General features: G+C 40.1%; 1 pseudogene; it reads left to right on the forward strand.

The window, feature by feature from the left end:
• LOC141973789 (guanine nucleotide-binding protein subunit alpha-14-like) overlaps positions 1-24,950 on the forward strand; it is a 111,580-nt pseudogene that overhangs the window by 44,679 nt on the left and 41,951 nt on the right.

The following is a 24,950-nucleotide window of genomic DNA, read 5'->3' on the forward strand; positions in this document are numbered from 1 at the left end:
TGGTGCCTGAAATTGTTCCTCGCCACGTGCAGGACTTTGCACTTCCCTCATGCAGTTAACATGAGGCCCTGTCATTCCATTTCTCCAGTCTGCTGAGGAGTGCTGCCAGCAAGTGGAGGGAGGTGATCCTTCCCCTCCCCTGGTGAGGCCACACCTGGAGTTCTGGGCTCCCTGCTACAAGGGAGGAAGAATCACAGAGTCATTGAGGGAAGTTGTTTCTGAAAAGTTCTTTTGTTTCCTATTTAAAGCCTGTCCAGGCTCTACTATTCAGTTTTATAGGATGCACACACACATCTGTGTCAGCATCACCTGTGATCTCCTTTTCTATTTTTTTATAAAATTACTTTTAAAATACTTATACTATTTTCAACAGTAGCAGACACTTTTTGGTGAGGGGCAGTAGTTTTTGCATGTTAAGCATGTGAACTATTTTACAAAGCCTCATATCCCATGTGCAACACCTTGGAGGATTCAACCAGAGGTTGTTAAGTTTTGGTTCTAATGCTGATTTTGTTCTGATTCTTTCCTTCAAGTTGTTTGGAATGACTTAGAATAACAGAATGAAAACTAACTTGATCCTGCACTTTTACAGCACAAAAGACCAGAACGAGCTATGGAACTGTTGCTTTATATAATTTTTCCTAGCTAAAAAATTATGTGTTTAAGCTTTTTTTTTTTGGTTTTCTAAGAATCCTGTAATTGAATGAGTTATTTGCAGACATATTGTTACTTCCACCTTTATACTTTGTAGCAGAAATAATGAGATATGTAGGTGTCAAATAAGTGGTGCCAGTGCAGAAGTAGACATTCAGCTATATACATAGCAGTAGTCCATATGGACTTATAAATAATTCTTTAAAGTATATTTTTTTTTCTCTACAGAGCTTTTAATGGTAATTATTAAATATGTTTGGAAATTCTTCATCTCTTAATTTAACTTCAGAAATTGCAAAAGTCTTATTGTTAATCATTTATTATCTTAATCATAATATTCCTGTCATCAGCAGGGGAAAAGCCAACAGAATGTGCTTTTAACATGTGGGATTTTAGAATGAATGAGAGCTGTTACCATGGTTACAAATGTAGAAGGTGGTTCTGAATCCTACAGAATATGAATGAAGTGTCTGAAATAGCTTCTGTTTTGGGGGGGATTCTTTTTTTTGGTTGTTCCCCTCTCCCCCCTCCCCTGCCAAATTTGTTTCTTTATACATTTATGGAGGGTTTGTATTGTTAGTTAGTAAAAAGCAATAGATAATGCTTCAAAATATTGCCTGGCATAGACATCAGGAATGCTTATCAGTAAATGAACAAGAGAAGTGAAAACACGTTTTATTTTTGGGTTACATTCTTTTGGAAAACAAGAACCAACTGTGTATGAGTTGTAGAGAGGAAATCTGGTTTGACTTTTCCCCAGGTCATTAAAAACACTGTCTTGTCCCTGCCTTGTAGTAGTGGAAACAGTTGTGGGTTTGTTTTCGTGTAACTATGTGCATTACATTGTGAAGCTTATTTCAGCATTTAATATGGTACCTCCATGAAAGTGGTTAACAGAATGGCCAGACTAATCCTCCTGAATGTCTCTAAAAGATTTTTCTTTCTGATAAACCTCAAAAAACTCCTTTCTCCTGCTTCATGTCCCCTTGAAATAAAACAAATTTAGTTCTGTATAATTTTTTGTTCGTTCATTCATTCATTTATTACTCATTCAACATGAGGTTTTGTTGCTCTAACCTTATAAATTTTCAGTAATGTTTATTTATCTGAAAGCCATTTTTGTTATGTCCACATTTGCACACAAGCACCATTTAGTTCGGTATATATCAAACTGTTAATTCTACACTTACAGAAAGTTTTTTCCTTCTATCAGTTGAACAAGCCAAACAACTGCAATTCGAAATATTGCAGATCCTGTTTAAATATAGTTTTTATAGATAGATAAATATGTGACATTAACTAATGTATTTACAGCTCACCCTCTGAGAATATTCTGTCTCTTAACCTAGTCAGTAGAATATGTATTTCATATTTTGTCAGTAATGATTAAACAGATTATTCCTGAAGATAAATGCACTAAATATATTCTGGGCAAATTCTTACCACAAATGTCACTGAGGAGTAAAAGACACTTTGCCTGGGTTTTTTTGGTGGTTTTTGTTTGTTTGTTTTGTGGGGTTTTTTGTTGTTGTTTTGTTTATTTACACAAATAACCTTTTAAAACTTGCTTGTAATAGTAGAATTCCAGCACCTTGGAGGTTTATAGACAAGTTTTAAAGCCCCCCGTTCTCTAATGCTTGTAGAATCAATGGCATTAAGATGTGGTTATATACCTCCAAGGTATATAACACATCAGTATTCTATTGTTCTATTATCTACACTTTCTCTACTACCTGCTTGTTATTACCCTATTCTCATTTTTATTATTCCTAATGTAAAAATTGTACTGCATTTTCTTAAGCCCCACAATCTGAACTCTTAAAGCACAAGTTCCAATTTGTGTGTCTCCATTTGCTTTCCAGCTATTTTAATTAAAAAGATACTAAATCCAAATCTGATTGTATATACAGTTTCATCCTGAAATGCAGTTATCTTTAGCTTAATATCTCACAAGTATGCATTGGCATGACTACACCACATTCAAACACTTTTTGAAAGCCCTGACACTTTTTAACATGCTTTAAAATGATGCTCTGTCAAGATGTGATTCAAAAGCCCTGTTTCCTTTCAAGCTAATGTACTCTGAAGATTTTGTTAGATAGTTTATGGGAGTGGAGAAACAAAGAGCATGTATTTTTGGATGTGCACAGAGACCCTGTATTCTGGCTTTATGACAAGAGGCACATAAGGAGCTGCTGGAAGGAAGAATACAGAAGGAAAACCGTTACACTTTACTTAAGGTCAGGGTAGGGAGCACAAAGCTTTTAAATCAATCTGTGTTCAGGATTATGAGAGGCCAAGGGGTAAAGCAGGATGGTGCTGTTTATTACCCATGTATTTCATAGCACTTTATAAATCACTTGAGTAGGCAATTTTCATTTGCTGAAGGTTGATATAGATTAGATCAAATCAGATCATAATAAAGCATTAACCCTAAATTTCTTAAAAATTAAATTGGATATATGCAGGGAAGAATAGCTTGGATTAGAGATTATGATCTCTTCAAACCTAGCTCCATCTAGCTCTGATGTTTGTGGGGGCTTAGAAAAAAGCATATTTCTTTAAAAGCTGAAATTACATTTTCTAAACTTAATTTCACAGCATTGTTACATATCCCTGACAGTGAAGTGAACAGTTGCACAATGATTTTTCTTTAACTCAGACATTAGTAGTGGGCACTGCTGTAATGTGATAGGACTGTTTATTCTGAGTTATATAAAAATTTAGGCCAGCAATTCAGCCTGGATTAATCAGAGTGTTTTCATCTCAAATAGAAGTGTTCCACTGGCAGTTAAAAAAGTTGGTGGTGGAGCTTGGTTTGTTTTGTTTTGTTTTTGCTTTGGTTTATGTTTGAACTGAATTGTATTTATGTTGACTTCTTAAAAGTGACATGCCAGAACTGCCTTTGAGGGCTGTGATATATAATGTAACATCAGCATTTTACCAAAACAGATTCCTCCAGGAATTTGTTTCACATGTATTACAGCATATCTCTATGTTCCATCTGTCTCAAGTAAACCAATGCAATGCCAAAATTAAAGAAATCCTGAACATTTGTTGAAAGAACAGCTATATTAATCTTCTTTTTTTCAGACAAAAATATTAAATATTTCTTACTGCTTGGTTAAAAGGTTGCTTCACTCTTCTGATGAGTACTATAGGTCCTGTTACCTAGAGAGCAGAGCTGTGCTCAGAATGTCCTAGAGGACAGGGAACAGAACACCAGGGACAGCTACAGCTTTGAAAGGAAGCCTACAGTGGATGATGCAAAATACGAAAGAAGATTGTAGAGTAAGTGTTGATGATAGTGATAAACATTTTAGAAAAATAGCTATGATATATGAGTAATACATAACATATTACACTTTCCTAGGTTACCTGGGCTTTGCTTGCTCTTACTGTTAATGGTTGGAGCCCTGCCATTGCATGATCTCTCATTAAAGTGATACTATGGTTTGCTGTGGTAGTGAGACACAGCATAATAAGGTGGACACTAGCAGGAGTTTCCTGCTTTGTTGTATCTGAAGTTGTAATGTTCAGAGGAACTCTTTCCGCTTTGTGCTTATATATTTCGACACCTAGTGGTACTAAGTGTAAATTACTGAAGTCAGTTGACAGGAATACTATTTTACGGCAGTAAATTCTCAGTGGAGAAGTGAAGCAAATCCTATAGGCCAGCCAGAATGGAGTTATTTGTTAAAATTATGAAAAATTACAGTGAAGATTTTAAGAAGAAAGTGTAACAGATATTTTTTGCTCCTGTACCATCCTTCAGTTGGGGGAGAAGAGGAAAAGGCTGTCCGTGACACTCTCACGTAACAGCTTTGTGTGATAGGAATGCATTTGTTCAGTCACATCGCACTGATGCTGAATAACAGGAAATAAAGAGGAAAATGTAAGGTTGAGCAATTAGAAGATAAATTCTTCTGCTCAGTGTTAATCAAGTTTTTAAGGATGACAGAGTTGCAGGAGGATATCACAAGAGAAGGCAGTGAAATGGCAAGACAAGTTAATTGTAGATATGTATAAAGTAATGCAGATGGAGAACAACTATATAGCACATGCACTCTTTCTCTCCTGTAATTAATTAGAGTATGGATAACACAATGATGCCACCTCAGAAATCCAAGTTTTGGCAGCACCTCATTATATGAAGTTTAGGTAATGTAGGTATACCCCAGAGGTAAACAGAATTGAGAAAGCCTCAACAAGGGTCGAAAGGGTGATCGAGCTACGAAGTATCTTCCACCTGTGAACTGAACTAACCTGATTAGGACTCTTCAACCTAGAAAAAGTAGAGCTGAAGGTGAATATGTATGGTGGGTTGACATTGGCTAACCTCCAGGTCCCCATCAAGCTGCTGTATCATTCTTCCTTCTCAACAGGACAGAAAAGAAAATATGGTTAAAAAATTCATGGATCAAGATAAGGACATGGAGATCACTTACCCATTACTATCATGGGCAAAATGTACTTGGTTTAGGGAAATCAGTTTAATTTCTTGCCAATTAATAACAGACGGATAGTGAGAAATAAGAACAAATCAGCTTACCCCCACCCCTCCCTTTCTCCCAGGCTCAAATTCACTCCTGACTTTTATACCTCCTCCCCCTTAGCAGCACAGGGGTGTGTGGAATGGGGGTGGTCAGATTGTAACACTTCATCTCTGCTGCTCCTCCCTCCTTGGACTCTTTCCCTGCTCCAGCCTGGGGTTCCTCTCACAGGATGCTCCTTCACAAACAGCCAACATTGGTCCTTTCCACAGGCTGCAGTTCTGCGGGAGATATGGACACGCACACGACCAATATGATCAAGTAATGCCAATTTATTGAAGGTAAACAAGCCCTTTTATAATGCTTTCTCCTGTGCACGCGAACAGTATGTGGTACAGTCCTTATGACTGGATAGTTAGCTTTGTCCATGCTCTTCAAGCCTTCTTGCGATTGGATAATAAGCGCTACACTCAATGTCTTTCTCCGCCCAACCCATCTCCTGGAGTTGTTTGTTTGCTGAGTTCTTTGTTCTCCCTTCAGGCATATGTCCTTGTCATGCCCTTGCCAAGGCACATGCAGGATTGCTCACATGTCCATTATCTCCCAACATATCCCTCTTTTTTTTTTTGAGCAATTCACATTTCTTGCGGGCTTTTTTGCAACGATTGTTTAATCGTATAAACAACAAACTAAGCATGGTAAAATAATGACAAACATAACAATTACAACAATTCCCTCTTGTAACAACTTCAACTATCCTGTGAACATAGTTAACTTTCCTATGTAACTTGGGCCCCCTACTGGTTTGGAAGGGATGTCAATAAACACGTTCAGAATGTATGAGCCTTAATCACTGCCAGAACCATTGCAAGGTTTAGGATTGTGAGCTTGACCTTCTTTCCAAGGCCGCACCCAGCGAGATGGAACCCACCGTAAGCCATGATCTGTAAGCAAACACATATAACCTCTGCCTGTTAATTGTACTTTAACAGGTCCTTCCCATTGCCCAGTATTTAAGTTTTTGAACATAACTAATGGTTGCTGTGTGCCCATAGATTGTTCAGCGTCACCTTTTATTGCTAAACTGTGAATCATCGTTGGTTCTTGACATTCTCCTGTAAGCCTCAAAAAATTTAAAACATATAAAACTTTGTTTAATAGTTCATCTGGCATCATACCTGACATTCCCCCTTTTTGTTTTTCAAGCAATTGTTTCAGAATTTGATGAGCCCGTTCGATGATTGCTTGCCCAGTGGGAGAGTGTGAAATTTCTGTGCAGTGTTTGATGCCCCATAAGATGCAGAAGCGTTGTAAGCATCCAGAAATATATGCTGGACCATTGTCTGGTTTGATCTTCCTTGGCACCACAAGTACAGCAAAAGAACTATATAAGTGTTTTTCAACATGTTTAGCTGTCTCTCCAGCTTGAGCTGTAGCCCAAATAGCCATGGAGAAGGTATCAATAACAACGTGTACATATTTTAACCTACCAAATTCTGCTATATGAGTAACATCCATTTGCCGTAGTGATAGGCCCCGTGGATTAATTCTTGTTCCCAGGCCAAACCCTATTTTTTGACAGGATGGGCAAGAGATGACAATGCCCTTCACATCTGCAAGAGGAATTTTAAATTGTTTATGCAAAATTTTTGCTGACTGATGTAAAAAACTATGAGATTCTCTAGCTTGTGCAAACAAATTTGGAGAGGGTCCAGACCAGGATGGCCTATTCCCTCCTTGGATTGATGATTTCTGGTGTGAGTAATAAAGTAGAAAACACTTATCTGATCAAGAGTGTGAACTAGGTGTTGCAACAGTTTCCCTAAGCATTCATTTTTTACTTCTTGTCCTCATTCAATCTTTTTTACTACTCCTACTGCATAGAGTGAATCAGACACTACATTTAATCCCAAATCCGGCCAGGACAAAAATGCCCACAATACTGCTTGGAGTTCTAACGTCTGCAATGAATCTTCTCTTTGGCCTTGAATGAGGTGATATTTCCTTTCCTCTCCTTCTAACCAGGTACATGCAGCTTGCTTTGATTTTTTCACTGCATCTGTAAAAACTGTTACCCCTTGAACTGGTACTTCTGATTGCATTAGAAAATTTTCAATTACTTGGTTCATTAACAATGGTAGTAATCGATGTGCTGGATAAACATTAGACAGTTGGCCAGTATAGTCTTCAAGAGCAACTTACAATGCCGCAGAATGTCTAAGCCACCATTCTAAATACTCTTGTATTAGTGCAATAATAACAGTTTGAGGATAGTGCCTGTAATTTCAATAATTCTGTGTCTGCCTTTCATAATTAACTGTGATACTAATTCTGCTCTTGTAGTTTTGGTTTTCTTAGGGGTATGTGCAGTAAAAACCCACTATAGGATTCGCAATGGTTGCCTCTGTTCTGAGTTCCATTACATAATGATGGCTAATGGATATTGTCTATTTCCTCCACTATTGATAATCATCAGTTGCACTGGGAGTTCTAATTGTATGCACTGTGCATGACACAACTCTATCTTACCTGTAATTTTCTGCAAAGCAATTTTATGTTCCTGTGTCAAGGTTGTTTTACTATCAGCTTGAACAGTAGTGTTCAGTAATGGCATTAATGGCTTTAAATCATCATTGGTAATACCACATAAATTTCTAACCCATGGGATATCTCCAACAATTTTTTGGACATCATTTAATGTGTGAACCTCTGTGTTAATTTTTAATTTCTGTGGAGGAATAGTGGCATTGATTATTGTCCACCCTAAATATTTCCAAGAAGAGGTAGACTGTACCTTTTAAGGGGCTATTTTCAAAACTCTATTGGACAGTTCATTTTGCAAATGACCTAATATAACTTCTGATTGCATGTGTTCCCCAGCTATTAATATATCATCCATGTAATGATAAATAATTAGTTGGGGAAACGTTTTTCTGACTGGTTCTAATGCCCAGGCAACAAAGATTTGACACATAGTGGGAGAATTCTTCATCCCTTGAGGCAACACTACCCAATGATACCGTTTTTCTGTCTCAGCCTTATTTATAGATGGTAGAGAATGCAAACTTTTCCCCATCATCCTCATGAAGTGAAATGGTGAAAAAACAATCCTTTAGATCAATGATTAATATTGACCAAGACTCTAGTATCATGGAAGGAGAATGTAATCCTGGCTGTAAATATCCCTTAGACTCCATCACTGCACTGACTGCTCTTAAATCATGTAACAATTGCCATTTGTTGTTCCTTTTAGGAATAACAAAAATTGGAGTATTCCAGGCACTTTGTGATGGGACGATGTGTCCTGTTTGCAATTATTCTTCAACCAACCGATGGATAATTTGCAGCCTTTCTTGTTTCAATGGCCATTGATCTATCCACACAGGTGTTTCTGTTTTCCATTTAAGTTTGAGGATATGCTGCTCATCAATGCCCATCACTGAAAAGACTGTGTAACCAGTGTTGTTCTGACCTGGCCTAGGACATCTTGTCCAAGTAATGTGATAGGAACTTGCATCATGTAAGGTTTTATGGTGACTTGAGCTCCATCAAGAAATTTAATTACAATGGGATTTTTATTATACTAATTCCGGTGGCTTAGGCTCCCCCAATGCCAAACACTCCTGTGGCCGCCACAATGGTAGGCCATGAGGCAGGCCATTGTTGGGCTCATATAATTGTAATGTTGGCCCCTGTATCTACCAACATTTTTAATTTTTTCCAAGTCCCATCAGGGGATCGGATAACCATTTCACATTATGGTTTTCTTCAGTTTATATCAAGAGAGAGATATACTTGCAGTTGTCTGGTTGATCCAAATCCACCAGTCCCTCCATTACCTTCCCCTATATTTGGAACACAGGCTTTAAACGGCACAAGCTGGGCAATTCTGCCGCCTTTGGGAATAAACACAGGTGGGGTTAGGGTTTGAACCATTATTTTTATAACACCAGTATAATCCGCATCAATTACTCCCAATAATACTTGAATGCTTTGGCAAGTTATTGATGATCTTCCTATTAAGAGAGCACTTAATCCAAATCCTAATGGTCCTTTCACATTACTGTCCACTAAGTGGACCTTCTGATCTTGTATTGTTATGTCTGCTGCTGATTCCACATCCATTCCGGCACTCCCTGCTGTGGCAGAGGGGAGACTGGACAGGAAACCACCTCCTGTCCATGATTCTGAGCTTGCCATACACCCCTTATTTGTGTTTACGCACGAGAGGAATTCACGCTCCTTCTCAAGTTTCCCGAATGCTTTCTACGCTCCTTAGCATGGTGGTTATCTATGACCATTATTACACCTTTTTTCAACCTGTGTACTTTTGCCTTGCACTTGAAAGTTACCTTCCTTGCCACAATTATAGCACTTCTTCCTTCTTTTTCCCCCCCCCTCTTTATTCTGGAAAAATGGTGCAACCACCTTGTGCACAGCAGCCGCATAAGCTGTAACATTAGCTTGCTGCATCCCTCTATCAGTTAATTCAATCATGTCAGCTACACACGCTCCTTGTGGGAGGGTAACTAACAATCACTTGGTGGATGGGTTCGCATTCTCAAAGGCCATTAATTTAAACATGTTTTCCTTCATTTCTATGGTCATGTCATGCTGCTGTTCAAGAGAGTCATAGAGGCGATCTACAAATTTAGAGTAAGGCTCATTAAGGCCTTGTTCTACTGTTACAAATTTATCTTGCTATTTCCCTTCTGTATCAGGTACAGACACTGGGGCTTGACAAGATATTGACTGCAATAGTCGCAACACTTCATTAGAGAAATTGACTTGCAGATCTACTGCTGCAAAGGGTCCTGTACCTAACAACATATGAGCTTGAATAAGATAAAGTGGATCGCCTTGTGGTCGCGGCTGAGCTTGCTCATTATTAGCTAATTTAGTCCATGCACTTTCAAACAAGATTTTTTGAGATGGAGTTAATATAACTGCCGCTATTTGATCAATATCTGTTGGAATTAACAGTGATGATGAAAAAATATAATTAATAATTTGGTTTGTTAATTGATGATGAAGACCATTTTGCATTACTGAAGCTCTAGCCTTTTCAAGCAATCTCCAGTCTAAAGGATCCCATTCGTTAGTACCACTAACACTATTAATAGAAACAGGAAACGCTTGTACACTTTCAGGAATAAAAGACCCCTCCACTACAGCATCTCTAATAATCCCTTTCCATTGACATGTGGCCACAGAGGCACTCTGCACCTGTGAAGAAAAAAGACATGAAGTTGTAGGGTGAGACGAAGGAAGCACAGCCTCTGCCTGTGATGATGGCAAGGATGGATTAGAAGCAGGTACTGGAACCGAATAGTCAGGTGGCGGGTCAGGAGCAGACGGTTGTGGTTGCGTGCCGGATGAAAAGGTATACAATTTGTGCTCCATATTGTCCCCCCGTGTTGCAGCCAGTTTTTCAAGCTTGTCTACAAGTTGCAGGAGTAAGGTTTCTCTGTTTGAAACGCCGACTTGTGAGGCAGGGGTTTTCTCTCCCTGCAAGGAAGGCGCAGGCAGCGATACGTCGGTTCCGCCCATGTTCCCTTACGCGTCCTGCCCATTACTGGACTCCAGCGACTCCCCCAGTCTCTCCTCACTCTCCTCTCTCACGGCGCCAGGTGCACTTCTGGCATCTCCAGCTCCCGCCTGCGCAGCCCCCGGACTAGCACCGTTGCCCACTGCGGTCCCGCCAACGCAACTAATGAAGCAAACAGGTTTTTTGGCTGACCTGACGCAATGGGATCTGCTAGCGGCACAGGCACTGGAAGCGGCATATCAGAGTTAGAAGCCACTTCTACAGCTGCAAAGGTGGAAGTGACAGCCACGTAATCACCACTCAGCTCCTCCATTGTCTGGCGGATCAGCTTCCAAAGCATGGGATAGCCGCTCACTTCTTCTGCTGACCTTCCTCCCTCACGGATTGAGTCCCAAAGCTGTTTTCCTATAGATTCCCAGGTAGATATCTCAAATGTGAGACCTGCACTGGAGATAAGTCCTCTTTCCCGACTCCATTTCACCAAGCCTTTCAGGGTGGACTTATATTTTATCCCTCTCATGGAGAGGATATTTTGGAGGACTTTCACCACCACTTGTTGGTCTTTATTGAGTGTAGACGCCATTTCTCCCTAGCTGCTGCTTCTTTTTGTGGATCTTCAACCCAAATTACAGCGTGCTGCTTCTCACCTTCAGACTCTGGGGCAGAGTCTGGATCAGTTTCGACCGGCTTTCCACCCTAGATTGCACCTCTATCAAGTCCTCATTGAAGACTTGTGTCAATCTTGAGGGTCCCTGTATGGACACCACTTTGCGGGAACTATGGACACGTACATGACAAATATGATCAGGTAATGCCAATTTATTGAAGGTAAACAAGCCCTTTTATAATGCTTTCTCCTGTGCACGCGAACAGTATGTGGTACAATCCTTATGATTGGATAGTTAGCTTTGTCCATGCTCTTCAAGCCTTCTTGCGATTGGATAATAAGTACCACACTCAATGTCTTTCTCCGCCCAACCCATCTCCTGGAGTTTTTTGTTTGCTGAGTTCTCCCTTCAGGGCTATGTCCTTGTCATGTCCTTGCCGAGGCGTGCACACATGCAGGATTGCTCATATGTCCATTATCTCCCAACAGAGTTCTTCATGAACTGCTCCAGCATGGGTCCCTTCCACATGGTGCAGTCCTTCAGGAATAGACTGCTCCAGTGTGTGTGCCCCACGGGCCTCAGCTGCTGCCAGGAGCCTTCTCCTGCATGGGCTTGCCATGGACTGAAGCTTCTCTAAGGGCACATCCACCTGCTCCAGTGTGGGGTCCCCCATGGGCTGCAGTGTGAATACCTGCTCCACTGTGGTCATCTGTGGGCTAGCAGGGGAACAATCTGCTCCACCACAGTCTTCTCCATGGGCTGCAGGGGAATCTTTGCTGTGGAGTAGAGAGCAGAGGTGCCTGGAACACCCCCACTCCTCCTTCTTCACTGACCTTTGTGTCTGAAGGACTCTTTCTCTCACATTTTCTTACTCTCTCTCTCACACAGCTGTTGCACAGCTTTTCTTACCCTTTCTTAAGTATGTTATTATAGACATGCTACCACCACTGCTGATGGGCTTAGCCTTGGCCAGTGGTGGGGTCAGTCTTGGGGCTGGTGACACTGGCTCTGTATCACATGAGAGTAGCTTCTGGCATCTTCTCAGAGAAGCCACTCTTGCAGCCCAGTTACCAAAACTTTGCCACATAAACCCAATACATTATGATAGAGGTGTGTAAAATCAAGGGTGTGTGGAGAAGGCAGGAGGAACATTTATTTAATAGAGAAATGAAATATAAAGAAATAGAAATTATACTGGTGGATCCAGGCTCAGAACAAACGATGTACCGTGGATGATAGAGCTCTGAAACTCCTTGCTAAAATTTGTTGAGGATGCAAAAATTTTCCATGGTGTGCTGGGTTTGTGTGGCAGAGTTTTTGGTAGCAGGGGAGGGGAATACTGTGGTGGCCCCTGTGAGAAGCTTATCAAAAGCTCCCCTGGCTCAAAGCCAGACCTACCTCTGGCCAAGGCTGAGCCAATTAATGATGTGTCTGCATCTCAGCTATAATGCCTTTAAGAAGGGGAACCTGAGAGAGAGTTGGGGGACTTGTGAGGAGGCATTATGAGAAGGATACCTATGTGAACACTCTGGTCAGTGGAAGGAGGGAGGAGGAAGGGAGAAAGGTGTGCTGGAGCAGAGAGCCCCCCCGTATCTCATGGTGAGATGGCAGGGACACCCCCCAACTGCCACCCATGGAGGTCACTGGAAGAGCAGAGATACTCCCGTGGCCTGTGGAGGACCCCCAGCACTATATGGGAAGAAGCCCCTGCTGTTGTATTTTGGCACTGGGAGGACTGCAACATGTGGAGGTGACACACACTGAAGCATCTTGAGAAGAATGCATTCTGTGGGAAGGACGAAAGATGGAGAAAGCTTGTGGAGGACTGTCTCCCGTGAGAGGGGAGCCACGTGGTACAGGGGGAAGAATGAAGAAGTGTTCTCCCCCCCTTGCAGGGAGAAGCGTCAGACTGTCTGCACCCCCATCCTGTGCCACTGAGGGAGGAGGTGGAGATATTTGGAACAAAACTGATCCCAGGAAGAAGGGAGGGGTGGGGGAAGGTGTTTTTAAGGCATTCTGTCTGTTAAGTGTCATTGTTGTTAGTGTTTTGAATTAACATGATGTCTTTTTTTTTTTTTCTTACCCTAATGAGCTTATCTTTCACCTGTGACCATAGTGGGTGAGTGACCCCTCCCTGTCCTTATCGCAATTCTTGAGCCTTTTGCTTAATTTTCTCCTTCCCAGCGGGGGGGGGGGGGGGGAACAGCTGCATGGTGCTCAGTTGCCCTTGGGGCTCAAACCATGACACACGGCTTTAAGGAGAGACTTGCCCAAGTACTTGAGAGATAAAGTAGGGCTACCAAATATGTACCATTCAGCTAATGAACTTCTAAGATGTCCTAAATTTTAAGATACAGAGAGGTTTTTGTGGAGGAAGTGTTGTATATTCTGGCCCCTCTTTTTTACTCTTCTCTTGGCCACCACTTACAAACTTGGTTGGAGACAGGACACTACCTGAACAGACCTTTGATATGAGTCAATGCAAGCATTTTTCTGCTGTAAGGCTAATAGGAAAGAACAGAGGAACAAGGCCTATATACTGAAAAATGTTAAGAAATATGTTATGTCCTGTAAACAGCCTTAAAGCAGTATGTACATGCAAAATATTATATGAATGATGTAAGTTCATATATGATTTTATAATATTTGCTTGTTTGGTTGGTTGTTTTTTTAATAGAATAACTAATTCCCAGTGTTATTGATTTGTTATTAATTTGAGCTGATTTTAATTATTTTTTATGGTTTGGATTTAAATAAGGAATGATATAAAGTAACTATATAATCAGTTATGCTGCTACAAAGTTGTTTTTTAAAGTCCCAGGCTGAGGCCATGTAGACTAGTGATAATCATTAACTAGATTTCGATACAAAGAATAAGACTCCTGATGAGGTACCATTGTTAGACTGTTCAGTAAGGATGATTTATTGCCCTGTAGACCAGGTGTTCTAGAAGTTACATTGTGAAAGGACCTCGAAGCATGTTAAAATTGCAATGTGAACCAAAAATCCTTGGGTCAAGGGCACTGGAGGGTCTTTGGTTTAGGTCAGTAGTCTGTGGTGGTTACAAAAGCGGCCCCCCAACTCACTTCAGGACTCAAGTGTGCATGATTGGAAAGAGGTGGGTATAAGAAAATGAGTTATGGGAGTTAACATGTTTATATATGAGAATTTGGTTAATATAGAATCACAGAATCATCCAGGTTGGTAAAGACCCTTGGGATCATTGAGTGCAACCATCAGCCTGACTCTACAAAGTTCTCCCCTACACCATATCCCCCAACATCTCATCTAAATGACCTTTAAACACATCCAGGGATGGTGACTCCACCACCTCCCTGGGCAGCCTATTCCACTGTCTGACCACTCTTTCTCTGAAAAATTTTTTCCTAATATCCAGTCTAAAACTCCCCTGTTGCAGTTTAAAGCCATTCCCTCTTGTTCTGTCACTAAACACCTGTGAGAAGAGACCAGCACCAACCTCTCTACAATGTCCTTTCAGGTAGCTGTAGAGAGTGATGAGGTCTCCCCTCAGCCTTCTCCTCCTCAGACTAAACAGTTCCAGCTCCTTCAGTCTCTCCTCACAGGATTTGTTCTCTAGGCCCTTCACCAGCTTCGTTGTCCTCCTCTGCACTCGCTCCAGCACCTCGAGATCTCTCTCGTATTGAGGTGCCCAAAACCGGACCCAATACTCCAGGTGTGGCCTCACCAGTGCAGAGCACGGGGGGACTGTCACCTCCCTACTTCTGCTGGTCACACTGTTTCTGACTCAAGCCAGGATGCCGTTGGCTTTCTTGGCCACCCGGGCACACTGCTGGCTCATGTTCAGCTGCTTGTCAATGAGAACCCCCAGATCCTTCTCTCCCAGACAGCTCCAGCCACACCTCACCAAGCCTGTAGCCATGCAGGAGGTTGTTGTGGCCCAAGTGCAGGACCTGGCACTTGGCCGTGTTGAAGCTCATCCCGTTAACACTGGCCCACAGATCCAATCAATCCAAGTCTCTCTGTAGAGCCTCCCTATCCTCATGCAGATCGACACTCCCGCTTACCTTGGTGTCATCTGCAAACTTACTGATGATACACCCTATCTCCTTACCAAGATCATCAATAAAGATGTTAAACAGAAATGGTCCCACCACCGAGCCCTGAGGAACACCACTCGTGACCAGCCACCAGCTGGATTTAGCTCCACTGACCACCACTCTCTGGGACCGTCCATCCAGCCAGTGCTTGACCCAGCAGACCATTCACTCATCCAGGCCATGGGCAGCCAGTTTTTCTATGAGAATTCTATGGGCAACTGTGTCAAATGCTTTTCAAAAATCCAGGGAGACAATATCCACAGCTTTTCCCTTGTCCAACAGTCAGGTCATCTTGTCATAGAAGCAGATCTGGTTTGTCAGGCAGGACCTGCCTTTCATACCCCCATGCTGACTGGGCCTGATCCCCTGGTTGTCCATTATATGACTTGTAATGGCACTCGAGATGACCTGCTCCATGACCTTCCCTGGCACCGAGGTCAGACTCACAGGTCTGTAGTTCCCTGGATCCTCCTTTCTGCCTCTCTTGTAGATGGGTGTCACATTTGCCACCCTCCAGTCCAATGGGACCTCCCCAGTCAGCCATGACTTCAGGTAAATCATGGACAGCGGCTTGGTTACCACATGTGCCAACTCTTTCAGCGCCCTTGGGTGTCACCCATCCGGTCCCACAGACTTGTGTGCATCCAAGTGGTGCAGCAGGTCTCTGACCACCTCCTCTTTGATTGTGCTGAAATATGTATTACTGTATCCTATACAATCAGCATGTTACATGAGTTAGGTGTGCGTTGTTGGCGAGACGACTCCCCTGCACACCTGGCGGTTAATAAAGGAGTGTCTGCTTATCTACATCAAATTGAAGTCAATAAGTTCTTTTATCTCATTTTGGTGACACCAGAGTAGCTGGATAATAATTAAATTGTTCTCCAAGTTCAGGATCAGTGCAAGCTTTATTGTTAAGCTGTAAATGGGACATAAACTCTGTACAAAGTTCTCAGTGTTGAGTAATTTGATCTTTACACAAACAGAATTCCTTTCTTTTGTGCTCACCTACCTTGCTTATTTTGTAATCTGACTTCTTCCTACAGGATGCTTAGATTAAACGTTGTAGAATGTATTGTGAGAATATACTTGTACATATCTTTTACCAAAACCCCTTCCAAAACCATCAATCCAAATATTTTTACTAAAACAATATAGATTATGGAGAATAGAATATTCAGAAATGATACTACAGTTAATGATGTCTCTTATGCATGCTCAGATAAGGTTCACATCCTTGTATGTGTATTTACAAATATTCTCAACTGCCAGGATTTGCAAATACAGTACTTCTTGTTTCTCTCTTCTTTCCCCCTCCCCCAGGCACAGGAGAAAGTGGCAAGAGCACATTCATTAAACAAATGATTATTCAAGGATCAGTTTACAGAGATGAAGACAGGAAAGGCTTCACTAAAGTGGTTTACCAAAATATATTTACTGCCATGCAAGTAATGATTAGAGCCATGGAAGCTGTCAAGATACAGTACACATCCAGAGAGAATGAGGTAAGCCAGTGCAAAGAAAATTCTAGTTTCAGCCCATGAAATTTCAGTTTGCACACAAATTATCTGAGTCATAAACTTCTACAGGCAGAATCTTAAATATCCATACATGTTGTGAGGAGTTTGGTGCCGCAACGTCTGATTCTACAGAACAACAGGGAGTTCCTAGTGGAACGAGGGACAGAGTGAGTGGGGATGGAGCTGGCTAGGAAGGGAGAATGTTCAGAGTTGCAAGCTGGTAATAAGTACAGAAAAAGAAAAAAATGGGGTTTTTTTATTCTAAGTTGTAGAGTTAGACTGTGCATGATAGGAGTATGCAGACTGTGAGAGACGGGAAACCAGGCCTGTGAGAAACTAAGAAAAACAGCCTGGTAAAGCAGAAGTTGAGGTTTATTGAAGAACTGCCTCAAACTCTTGCAAGAAAAAACTCTGAGTCACAGGGTACGTTCTGTGGAGGCCGAAGCTGATAACGCTGCCCGATGTAGCTGGGGGAGAGAGCCCTGTGGAGACAGGACGGCTCTCCTCTGGGGCACCTGGGCAAATTTCAAGGGCCATGTGTCCAGTGAATGAACTTTGCTTCATTATCCATGAAATGCATATTAAAGTTAACATTCCTCAATATGCTAATGAGGACTAACATGATCATGCTAATTATATCATCCCATGAAACACCTCACCCCTCCCCGTCCATGGGATATGTAGCTATGTGGGTCGACCTAGGGGACAGACCCAAGGAAAGTGGGTATAAATCAAGGGGGGGAAGAAAGGGCCGACTCCTCTCTGCCTCCCACGGCCTGGCCGCTTGGAGAGAGCAGTGAAGGGAAGACGACGGCTGCCAGTGCAAAAGACGGCTGCCTCCTGGAAACCTCACTGGTGGGATCAGCACAGAAACCCAGACTGGTGATTCCTCATTCCCTCTATCTCCCTCTTTTCCTTTTTCCATTAAGAAATGCAAGGCATGTTGCATTGCTTGCCACAACTTGCTACATACTTAGCCAATTATCATGTGCTCAATTAGTACATTGTGGGTAGTTAATAAATATTTGGACTTGGAGACTTGTTCTCTGGTCCATTGGGGATTTGCAAATCTGAGTCACTTGTCCCCCTTGTCTGAGCGGGACGTGACACAGACAGGACTCCAGAATGAGAAATCTGGGGTCTATTGTAGGAAAAGTAAAATCTTTTTGATGCTGGTGTGCTTTGAAACACACCATCAAGAGCCCTTTTATGGATTTGGTTGCAAACTTTTAGTTTCATTGTATGTTATACAATTACATTTTTGCTTTCAGTGCTTGCAATTATATAACTATACAAAAAAAAATTCTGCTTCAGTTAAATCAGTTGCATCCTTTGCATCCATCCATTGCATCAGTTGCTCAAGTACCACGAAGAATATGTAAGCAAAATATTGGGTGATATTTGTTTAAGAGGAATTTCCAGTTGGCTAACTTTTAGTGTTAAGATAGAGAAGACCTTGCAGGAAATATCAAGGCACAAATAATTTGTAGAATATATAGGTTTATTGACTGAAGTACTATATGTACAAATGATAGCCTACTTTTCACTCAAAAAATGGTATTGCATATGAACAACACAAACCCCAAAATTATGATCAGATTTTTTAAGTTGGTTTGTGTTTATTCTCCTTAGGGTTGTAGAGAAGAGGGATAGAAAATGTTGTTTAAAATAAAGGACTGGGAAATCAAAATTATTTTCTTTTTTACCAGAAAAGAATAGATGGTGTTAGCAAGAACAAATTTCCGACTTCAGAGAGCTGAGGTAATTCTTTGCTACGTAAGAAAAATATTCTGAGGGTTAATAAGTTTGTAAAACATCTTCAGATCCTTAAGAAGATGATAGTTGAAGAAACATCAAAAGTGATTTTGAATACACTTCATCCTAATTCAGATGTGTATAGTTTGATGAAAAATTATGATAATCAGAATCTAGTTGAAGAAACACATTTGCACTGCCTCTTACTGAATTTTGGGGTCTTCCTTTCCCTTTCCCTTTCCCTTTCCCTTTCCCTTTCCCTTTCCCTTCCCCTTTCCCTTCCCCTTTCCCTTTTCCTCCCATTAAGAACAGAATATGAAGACTTAAATAGCAAATTTTTTCTCTTTCTGGGCTCAGAACTGAGCTGGATATGTTCCCATACACTCTATTCTGGCTAAATTGTGTTCTTGATAAGAGCTGTTCTGCCAGTGTCTTCAGAAGATTATAATGCTATTTTACTGTTGTTGGACAGAAGCAGAATTTGGTCTTCTGCTTCTATATTAAAATTAACAAACTGCTAAGTGATAAGCACACAGTTTGTCATGCCCATCTTCAGTGACATTTAGAAAGGAAAGTAATTTTTGCTTACACACAGAGAAACTCTTGAGAGACAACATGAAAATAACCTAGTATTACTCCAGTCTCTTTGCAGGAGGCAACTGCATTTTAATCTTTCATTTAGGTGATGAACATACTGCAAAGTACTATAAATCTTGTAGTTGCCTTCCATTAAAAGATCTTAAGCCTGTAGCAAAAAGAAGTTGACAACAGTGATAAACAGAGGAGTTGTGATTCTGCTGTCATAACTGTGTTGCAAAGGTGTGTCAAGTGACCATACAGATTGTCCAGTGTGCTCCTCCACATTTCAGTATGTCCATTTTCTCCATGGCATGCCTTCTTTTCCCTGAAAAGTTTGTTTTCCTCTGGCCTTTTTGTTAGTTTTTGTTTGCTTGCTTGTTTTTCTTGTATCCAGTTTGTGCTTTGACCAGGTCAGGTTTTTTCCTCTGTGGGATCTGGAATTCTCTGGCTGCTATATATCTTCATTTAATGCTTTTGTAGTAGAGAACAGATTGTTCTGCACCAAGTGTCTCTTCTTTGTAAGGGTGATGTGTATGAAAATCTGTAACTGATATATGGATAGAATGTTCAAAAAGCCTCTTAATCCTCTTAGCATTTGCAAATAAAAGCAAGTTTAATAGAAGGTGTTTAAAGAGTTTTCTTATTGCTATTGCCAACTGCAAGTATTTCAGTAAATGATCTGACTTTCTATAGATGCTTCATTGACATGGTAAGGGGTTTTTCTTTTGTATTGGGTGGAAGTTCCTTGGATGAAATACTTGACCTTTACTTTTATCCTAATTTCAAGCAGTGTGTTCTTTGGGATACTTTGTCTTAACCTCAATTGGAAGTTGGAAGGCATCATAGCATGTTTTAGGTATATTTTAAGCATAAATCCTGGAGATGTGTAGGAACCTAATAATTCAAGGAATTAGTATAACACTGTCTAAACCCCACAGTTTTGAAAAGGATTGTTTGGGGGTTTTTTTCTCATTTTTTTTCCGTTATAACCACTCTATAAAATTTGCCACTAGAGATGAACTAGTTGGAGGGTGGGTGTGGGTGGAGGAAGTAATATTTATTATCTATATGTCACTTTTTTCAATGTTGTAGAGTGAAAATTTATAAACTGAATGTTGATCAAGTAGCCAGTTACAGCACAACAGGATTTACAGTCTCTGAGGATAGTCTTTTTGTGTGAGAGCTTGAATCAACTACTTTTACAAACACTTCTTTTTTTCCACATGATAATTAAAACTGCCAAAAAGCAAGATGAAAGTTAATGGCAGCCTGTCTCTTGGCTTCTTTGAGAAATTGTGATTGAGTTAATGTGAATATTAAGATAAGTAAATGGAAGAAAGAATGTATGTGAGGCATAGAGAAATAAAACATCAGCTGATAGCTGAGAAGTCATGAAAGCTCTTTTTCACTGACCAAAATCTCTTTTAATCAACTTAAAGTCAAAGTGTAGGAAAAGAAAACTTCAAACAGAAGCAGCAAGAAAATGGGTGATGTTGGAGGAAAGGAAAATACAGCATTCTCTTTGTGAGTATACATCAGTCTTAAAAGGCAATTTTTAAAATATTTCTTGGTTGCTTGACTGTGCCAGTCAGTCAGATCTTACTGGATTGTTAGGTTTTCCTGTCTTACAAATATGCAGAAGAAGCAAGTTTTTTAAGCCTATCTGAACTGGAGATGCAACAGAGATTTTAAAATACTAGTTCATCAGAACTTTTCCATCATCTTGCAAGCTAATGTGTATTCTATATTGTAGAATAATCACTCTCTTTTCTTTTTCCAGTTAAGGCAACACTGGCTATTTCACCTTATTTACTGTTCAGGGTAAGGATCATAGAATAGGAATTCAGTTCTGTTGTTGTGGGTTGGTTAGTTTTTTAAAATACCCTGGTAAGATGACAGTGCATATGTTTGCAATTAACAACAGATCTTTGTAGCAGTACGAACAATTACATTTTTCCTAAGGAAAAAAACAGAATACTGTGTAAAAATGCACTTCAGAAAGAGGTCATCGTGTTGCATCCCCAAAACATTTCTTGCTTTCAATAAGCAAGAATCTAGTGCCCTTCTGTCTTACAAAAGTTGCCTTGGCATGAGCATGTATCAGCAAAACTAAAATTTTTCTGAACAAAAGAACTACAATGCCAAATTAATTTTATGGGACAGGCAATTATGTTAGAAAAGGGGAATGAAAAACGACAAAGAGAGTAAAATGAGATTTGGGAATTCCATGTAGCTGGGACAAATGGAAAACACAGCAAAGAGTAATTATTGGTTGATTTCATTGCATGTTCCCATTGGATGTGGAAAATGACACAACACAGTTCTTTCTTCTCAATTATTTTAAACCTTACCAGAGAAACAATTGCTCATAACAGGTGCTTTATTTTAAGAGCAATCTGATGGTATTAACAGTACTTTGTGCTTTTGAAAGTACTTTTTTATTACAATCAAATTTAACTTCAAAGATGCAGTACTTTGGTAACTGATTTTCATTGTGTTATCATTAATGCAGGTGATAAAAGTGCTATAATTCATAGACAGTCTAAATGTGTTTTTAGCAGTTTATTTTATAGAGACACTATTTCAAAACATTCAAAAACATATTGCAGCCTTCTTCATAGCAAACGTTTATAATTATGGGTCAATGCATGAAGTCTGGGTCTAGGCACTCCTAAACAGAAGTTTCAATTTGATCTTCCGAGGAAATGAGCCTTATGTGACCAGACTAATTGTATCTGTCTTTGGGCCTTTGGTCTGATTTCAATTAAATTCCACAAAGAGGTCAAAGTTAAAAAGCTAAAATTCTTGACTTCAGAGTTTAGTTGTGCTAGAGAGTTGAAAATAGAGAAAGGAGAAAACTTCTCCAGGTAACCCAGTTGAAGTAAAAGCAAAGAATCAACAGAGTAGAGGCTGCTTTCAAAGTACCTGCAGGAGGAACTGGCATTCACTCCGTCACAAAATGTGATTTATCTCCCCATGCATAAGCATGTAGCATCGTACGCTTAGACACTTGGGCACACAATATCAGAATTTCTGTTTCCCCCCTGGAAGGGCATAGGCTTTTCTTGTTATTTATTGTTTTGTAAGTTATTTTTTAGTGAGAACATGGCCTTGTTCTAGAGCAAGGAGATTAAGTATCCACTTTGAGGGATTAAAGTTGCATGCTGCAAATATAAAACATGTTAATACTGAATTAACTGCTTTCCACATGGAAGTCAGGAAGGAAATTTTCCTCTTCTTAGATGACAAGCTTCCCTGCCATACGTGGGATGTGTATGTGCTCAGTTGGGACTGTGTGCAAGTTTGTTGACATTAGAATATGTGGGACTTATTGAGGTTATGTAGAGAGTTTCTGTTTGCTTGTTTTGAGTTGGCTTTGCTTTGTTGTTTGGTTTGGGGTTTGGTTTTTTATGGTCATATTAATCAAAATGCCTTGTATTTAAAAATTGCCAGCCCCCTAATGGGACTGTTTCCACTAATACCACTGCCTTGAATGGTGGAGTGCTTATTCTGGTATGTCACAGTGAAAGTGTGTGCTTATAAACAATAATGCTAGTTACCAATTACTGTTAAGAGACCTATGAGAGTACTGTACAGGCTGTAAACATGTAGACTATGGCTTCCTTCTACTTTAAAAACTTCTGACTTTCTCTACCATGCCATCTGGTTGATGCGGGTGAATACTGGGATCTATTTAATTTGCTTATCCCTGCCAATACTAGAGAGCATCATTGTTTGCATTGCCCCATTGAATTTAAATACATGTTACTGGTTAGGTTTAGAATTGGTTTTTGTTTCTTCCTCTTCTTTGGTAAATTCAGAATCATGGGCTGCTGACAGACTTCCTTCTTAGTTTCTAGACAGACCTACATGCCAAAGCAATATTGACATGCTTATGCTTTTTTTTTCTTGGCATGTAAGCCCCAACTATGCACTTCCCCATCTTCTAGTGAAATTGCTGTCTTCATTTGTTCTTCAAAATAATTGGCTGTTGGTTAGAAATCTTCAGGTATTTCTTTACCTTTTAGATTCAGAGCTATCAGAAATGTAACAGAGTTTTCCTTCTAACTTATTCACAAACTTATTCCAAGTTTGTCATCTTCTTGTTATGTAGTGCAAGGTGGAAGTTTTTTTGCTTTGTTTTGTGGTTTGGGTTCTTTTGATTTTTTTTTTCCTTTCTACCAGTAAAATCTTATGTTTAAGTTCTATGTATTTTCATTTTGCTTTTGGTCTTTTGCACTAGGAGAGATGGTACAGCTTAATAGAAACAGAACTAACCTTTCAATTTCCTACAACTGATTATAACTGTGTTATGGATGGTTTAGGAAGAAAACATGTAAAAAACTTTAACTGGAGCAATATCACAAGCAGAAAAGCAGAAAGCAGAAAAAAAGTGTGCCTTGAAAAGCATGTACATCTAACATTTATGGCAGAAAAGTGAAGGATGGGAGACTCAGTGTATGTGTTGGATTTTTTAAAAAGTTTGGGCTGAACTGACTTATTTGAGTCTCTAAACTGAGTTGCATTTGTGATAACGGTGAGTTTTAATTTCTTAGGTCTCCTGATCTTTGAGGTAGGTGTGTAATTCCTTCTTTAGAAGGGACATATTTTCTCTTAAAATACTACCAAGTGCACCCATATTTGAAATTCTGATGTTTTGAAGAAAAGTCAATAGTGGATACTGGGTTCATGGTGAGAAAACTTAGAAGTTTTCTGATCAATAGTAGGGCCTATATTTTCATAAATATGAAAGTTTGGCCAGAGGTACATTAATAAATCTACCAAAATCAGGTACTTGTCAGAGTTGATAATTTGTTAGACTTTTTCCAGAAAATGTTACTTGTATCTTGTGGAATTCATTTAGGCTTTTTCTCTTGACATGGCCTTTCATCTAAAAGGTTCTGTCTTTATAGTTACTGGGTTTATGCAGCATTTAACATAACACACAAAACTATGTAAGCACACAGCATGTAAGTAATCAGGCTTGATTTTAGTGCATTATGAATAACTGGGTGAAGCCCATCCGCCAGCAGTGAATTAATTGTGCTTGGTTCTCTTGCTTTACAATATTATAAATCTTACTGGCATGAATGATGCACATAGATAAAAAGTGGTCTGATAATGAGAAGGAAGGACAGTGATGATGGGAAAAATTAATGATGCAGAGTTTGTAAGTGAAGACTCCAGACAGTTTTGTACTTTGAAGTGAAAGATTGCATGTAAGGGCAAATACTAGGATACATACAAGTGGTTAAGATTTTTTGGCTTTTCAGAGCAAACTTTAATGTTCTGCAGACCAAATATCCTTTCTGTTCCCCATACTCATTCCTTCATAACAACTGAATAATTTCATTGCTGCCTTTGTGGCTGCAAAAACATTATTTATTGGCAACTGAGACCAAGGGAAGCTTGGTAAACAAGTCTGCTAATGATGCAGAAGATGTAGCAGAGTCCAGTTATTCTCTGTGCTGGGAGTTAGAGAGGCAAAAAGTGGCAAAACTTTGCTGTAGAGACTGAAACAAAGTCACTGTACAAAGTCTGCTGTAGCTGAATACATTTTCTCACCTAGCTTCTCCGTCAGAACTTTCTGCTTCCGCATCAGAATCAGGATGAATGCCTGTGCTTCTGGCTCTGTCGCCTGAGTTCAATCTGGCAAGTTCTCATATGTGCAAGTTCTCTTGACGAGAACAACAAAATTATCCAGAGTTCATCTT

This window comes from Athene noctua, chromosome Z (genome assembly GCF_965140245.1).
Source record: "Athene noctua chromosome Z, bAthNoc1.hap1.1, whole genome shotgun sequence".
NCBI classification, from domain to species: Eukaryota; Metazoa; Chordata; class Aves; order Strigiformes; family Strigidae; genus Athene; species Athene noctua.